Source organism: Musa acuminata, chromosome BXJ2-1, assembly GCF_036884655.1.
Source record: "Musa acuminata AAA Group cultivar baxijiao chromosome BXJ2-1, Cavendish_Baxijiao_AAA, whole genome shotgun sequence".
Lineage (NCBI taxonomy): Eukaryota > Viridiplantae > Streptophyta > Magnoliopsida > Zingiberales > Musaceae > Musa > Musa acuminata.
The window spans coordinates 29,435,001-29,440,919 of NC_088338.1; positions in this window are offsets into that span (position 1 = coordinate 29,435,001).

Here is a 5,919-nt window from a genome sequence, read left to right on the forward strand (position 1 = left end):
GGACAGGGCCCAAGTCCCCTGGAAAGGGGCGCTTGGGAGGGTGAGAGCCCCGTCCATGTAATATCCCTCACTTTTAAAAATTATTAATAAAGATTTATTTATAAATCGGAGGACCTATATGTAAATATAGAAATTTCAAAGACTAAACTATTAACTTACAAAAAAAAAATAAAACCGAAAGTTTTGGTTTTATCCCACCGCCTCCCACGCTCTCTATTTCTCGAGAAACAAAGAGAGGAGCAGTGGGGCGTGGGGAGAAGAAAGAAGAAGAAGAAGAGAGGAGGATAGCTGCGGCAAGGCTACAGCGAGGAGGTGTGTGGCGTTGCGGAGGAAAAGGGAAGAGGAGAAGAAGAGGAAGAGAAGAAGAAGAGATTGTGATATCTCTGCTTCCTGCAGAGGAAACAAAGGAGAGGGCGTGTGTGACACCGGGGTGGTGGAGGGAAGAAGAAGAGGAGAAGAAGAGAAGGGAAAGGAGGAGCTACGACTGCGGCGGTGGCAGCTGCAGCAAGAAGAGAAGGAGAGGAAGAGAAGGTGAGGAAGAAGAGAAGACGAAGAAAGGAAGGAGAAGGAAGAAGGAGATGGAAGACGAGAAGGGAAAGAAGCAGCTGCAGCTGCGGCTGTGGCAGCTATGGCTGTGGCAAGGAAAGAGGAAGAGGAAGGAAGAAGGGAAGGAGAGGAAGAAGAGAAGGGGCTACGGCTGCGGCGATGGCAGCTGCAGTTGGAAGAGAAGAAGGAGAGGAAGATAAGCAGGGGAGGAAGAAGAGGCCATGGCTACGACTGCGACTACGGCAATTGCAGCTAGGAAAGAAAAGAAAGTAAAGGGGGGAAAAGGGGCTGCGGATGGGGTTGCGGCCGCGATGACAGCGACTACGTATGCAGCAACTGTGTCTGCGAAAGAAGGGGAGGAAGAAGGCTGTTAGGACTCTAGCTAGGAGAGTCCTAATTGAGGACATTCTATTAGAACTCTAGCTAGGAGAGTCCTAATTGAGAGGGACATTCTGTTAGGACTCTAGCTAGGAGAGTCCTAATTGAGAGGGACATTCATGTAGGAGGTTGTTTCTTAGAGAAAAATAAGGAGTTGTAAAGGAATAGGAGTCTTGAGTATGAGTCATATTAGGAGTTGGTTAGAAGTACGAGTCTTGAGTAGGAGTCCTATTAGGAGTTAGGGTTTAGAAGCCCTATAAATAGTCATGTATTCCACCTCTTTTCATAAGCAATAGATGAATCTTTTCTGCAGCCTTTTAGCAGCAACTTAGAGGGAGGAACCCCTATAAAGTTCCAAGGCGGCCGATCCCCTAAATAGATCAACCCCAAGTTTAGAATATGTAAGGGTTCTATCACTTGGTATCAGAGCAGCGTTCTTGGCATCTCGGTGCCCTTCCACAGCCATCCATCAACCCTCCACAACCGCCCAAAGCAATTCCCACAATTGCTTAAAAGATCGTCACCAAATTCCATCGTCATCTCCACCACCACAGATCATCCTTTGATCTCCCCATGAATTGCAACAGGTTCTGGTTTCCTACCTTACTGCTGCTGCAATTTAGTTATCCCTATTTGAAAATACAAAAAAAAAAAAAAATTTCGTTCCTATGTTGCTGTAAATTTTCATCATAAGTTGCTGAAATTTTTCGACAAGAATTCTGTTATCGCAACTTACACCAATTTTATTGCTGTTACTGCTGAAATTTTCTTGATTAAATTGGACATCCTTGCTGTCATATAAACTGAGATATTGCTGTCAATTCCCTCCTCAAATCTTTCAAATTTTTTGTGGAGATTTCGTCGAGAAACCGCTGTTTCTACGATGATAATTCTGCTCTTACAAGACAACACAATTCTGCAACAAACTTTCACTGATTTATATCAAACCTATACATGCCTTTAACCCATCAACAAAAGAGAGATCTTAACATCACAGATTTGGTGTCATATACTATGGCATCTGAGGAGGATTGCAATGCTAAATTTGAAGCCTTTGAGGCGTGAATGGAGGATAAGATTCAAACTCTCCTTACCGAATTCAGTTTGGGCCGACTACCAAGCCCGAAGAAATCACATCAAGGAGAGAGCTCTAACCAATCACATTATGCCCAAAGAGATGACTTTCAAGAGAGGGGAGGCTCTATGACCGACCCCAACTATTCGCGCATGAGAGTGGACTTCTCTAGATGGGAAGAAGGAGACCCAATTGGTTGGATCTCGTGCGCGGAGCGATATTTACGATACCATAAAACTGTGGATGCATCCATAGTGGAAATTACAGCTTTACATCTTGAAGGGGATGCCATACATATTCTTGGAAGCCACAACGATGCAAGAGTTGCTTATCTTTTGGTCATGCAAATGGAGCCTGTCAACAAACCCCGAAACCAATTAATAAGATCTATAGGCCACGTCAGATGCCTCAGCAACAAGGCAAACCTCCCCTAATGGTAGTAGAACCGGTGGTGACGCAGATGTGTGAGCATTTCGACTCGTAGGGACAGCGCCATAGACAAGACAAATCAGGAACTTTATCTCTCCCTATTATGTCGGAGCTTTCCACAACAGCCCATGGTACTCATGGACAGGAGAAGCAGAAGTTGGAAACTTCATCTCTTACTATATTACCGGATCCATCCACAACAGGAATTCCAATATCCACTCAACATGCCAACCAAGACATTGTGACTCAACAAACTCAAGCACTAACAAACATCGCCAGCAAGGATATTCTGCCACAACAAACACAGGCCCCAACAGACCTTGTTAGTAAGTATATTCTGCCTCAACTATCTCATGCATCAATAAATCATACTAACCAGGATATTAGACTACTTGACTCAAGGTATAAAGTTTAAAAATTTGATAGCTGTGGATGAAGTGGATAAATATAGAAATAAAGCCTTAAAAGATAAATATATTGTGCGGGAGGAAAATGCAAAACCTAAGGATAAGAAAAAGGATGGTACTATCCATTCAAAGTCGTAGAATGAATACCTTACTTTCTTTTTTTGATGAAGATAATTTGCTGGAATGTTCGTGGACTTAATAAGCCTGAAAAATGTCAGGAGCTCAATAGAATAATCAAGTCTGCCGCATGTGATATTGCTATTCTCATAAAAACAAAAATTAAAAAATCGCTCGTTCTTGCTCAAAAGAATTTAATATGGTCAGACGCAGAACTGTTTACCAATGACTCTAGTAAAACATTTGGTAGAATATGGGTCTTATGGCATCCTAACTCCATTAATGCTTGGTTTATTTCTGCTACCGATCAATTCATTCATCTTAAGGTGGAGGACAAAAAGAATGGCTGTCAATTCAATTTTATTGGTATATATGCTTCAAATAGTATGCAAGAAAGAAATACACTTTGGACCGATCTGACTAACATTGCAAATAACTGTCTTAATATACCGTGGATTGTTCTTGGTGACTTTAATACTATTCGATACACATATGAAAAAGTGGGGGGTAGACAACATTCTGAAAGTCAGCTTCAAAGATTTAATGATTATATAGACACTGCCGCATTGATTGATATGAAATCTCTGGGCAATTGGCTCTCCTAGAGTAATCAAGGCGATGGTAACAGAAAAATAATGGCTCAACTAGACAGATGTTTGATTAACCATGAATGGTTAACAGTTTACCCTGATTCACTTCTTGAGTATGATGCACCATTGTTTTCTGATCATTCCTTAATGTATATACACGTAGAGAAAGCAACACCTAGAGGCAAGAAACCATTTAGATTCTTTAACACGTGGAGTACTCATCCTCAGTTCCTTGATATTATCAGATCGGCTTGGAATATTAATATACATGGTTCACCACTTTACATCTTATGCCAAAAGCTCAAAGTTTGCAAAGCGGCATTGAAGGAGTGGAATACAAACACCTTTGGAAATATTATCACTCGGGTTTAAATTTACAGAAGGAACTAATGGCGATACAATATGAGCTACAACTTCAGCCCCAAGATGAGAATCTTATCTACAAAGAGACAGAAGCCAGAAGTAACTTCATGCAAGCCTTAAAGCAGGAGGAAAGTTTTGCAAAGCAAAAGTCTCGACAGCATTGGCTAACTCTAGGAGATTCTAATACTAAGTTTTTCTATGCATCCATTGCTACTCGAAGGGTCGTTAATCGCATCAGAAAATGCAAAGACAAATATGGTAATCTTATTGAGAATTTAGATGAAGTTAAAGCATACACTGAGCGATTTTTTTATTCCTTACTCAATCAAGCGGTGCAACCTAATAACATTCATGTGGAGCCAACTAGAAAGCTTGATTCGGATGACTTTTCAATCCTCAGTGCCACAGTTACAGATGATGAAATTGTAAGAGTTGTCTTTAAGTCACCGAAGGATAAAAGCCCTAGTCCAGATGGATTTCCAGCTGAATTTTACGAAACTGCATGGTCTATTATTGGAAATGATGTGATTAAGGCTTGCCAACATTTTTTCTCTTCAGGTCGTATTCTTAGAGAGATGAACTGCACTTTTATTTCTTTAATTCCCAAGAATGCAGGGGCTGATTCACTAGAAAACTATTGACCCATATCATTATGCAACTTTATTTACAAGATCATCTCCAAAGTGTTGGCAGATAGAATGCAAAAAAGGTAATACACAAGATCATTAGTCTAAATCAGGCAGCTTTCATCAAAGGGAGAAGTATACATCATAATATTCTGCTTGCTAATGACTTCATAAAGGACCTGCACTCAAATGCGAGAGGGACGAAAATATGTTTTAAAGCTGATTTAAGGAAAGCCTTTGATTCAGTTAATAGGAGTTTTATCTATAAGATGCTCATCGAAATGAACTTCACACAGAAATGGGTAAACTAGATTCAAAGTTGCTTGGAAACTCCAAAGTTTTCGATACTTTTTAATGGCTCACCTATTGGTTTTTTTGGGAGCACGAATGGCATCCGACAAGGTGATCCACTTTCTCCATATCTCTTTACTATTGTAATGGAAGGACTTAGCTGTATGTTGGAACAAGTAATCTTGAATGGCGGTATTAAGGTACCAAATGCTAGTTCTTTTCACATATCACACATAACATTTGTAGATGATTTACTTATATTTCTCCAGAATAATCCAACTTCAGTGAGGAACCTATCTACTATTCTAAATGACTTTGGTATGGTTTCTGGCCTTTAGCTAAATTATGCGAAAAGAATTATCTATATGGGTCCTTGCATTGAGGACAAGGACTTTATTACAAACACTCTGGGGGTTAATAAGGGAAGTCTGCCAGTTCCTTATCTGGGTCTCCCACTCATATCCACTGGCATTCATAAAACCCACTGTCAGCCTATCCTACAAAAAATAAAGAATAGAATTTCTTCCTGGAAAAATAGGCTTCTATCAAAAGCAGGACGACTTGAACTCATTCGTTCGGTGTTGTACTCTTACTCTATATATTGGTCTAATGCTTTTCTTTTGCCTATTGTACTTATCCAAGATATTGAACGGCTATTAATGAACTTCTTCTAGAATGGTACAAATGAATTTTTTTTTTTGGTAAGTAAAAGTAAATTGATTATGTGTAAAGTTTCTACAAATAGCATTATCTATACAAGTCATAAACAAAGCCAAGTAACTCATAGAGTAACAAATAGCTTTATCGGTTGGTCTGAAGCGGATCAGCAGTCCTTCTTTGAATTGTTGCCATGAAAGGACTCCATAAGTATGTTCAAATCAGTCAAACCACTGTATAGCATCCCGTTCAAGATGTATAGCTGCAATTTTCACCATAGATGCATCCGTGGTTTTGTGGTACCGAAAATATCGCTCCGCGTGCAAGATCCAACCAATCGGGTCTCCTTCTTCCCATCTAGGGAAGTCCACCCTTATGCGTGGATAGTTGGGATCGATCATAGAGCCTCCCCTCCCTTGGAACTCATCTCTTCGGGCCTG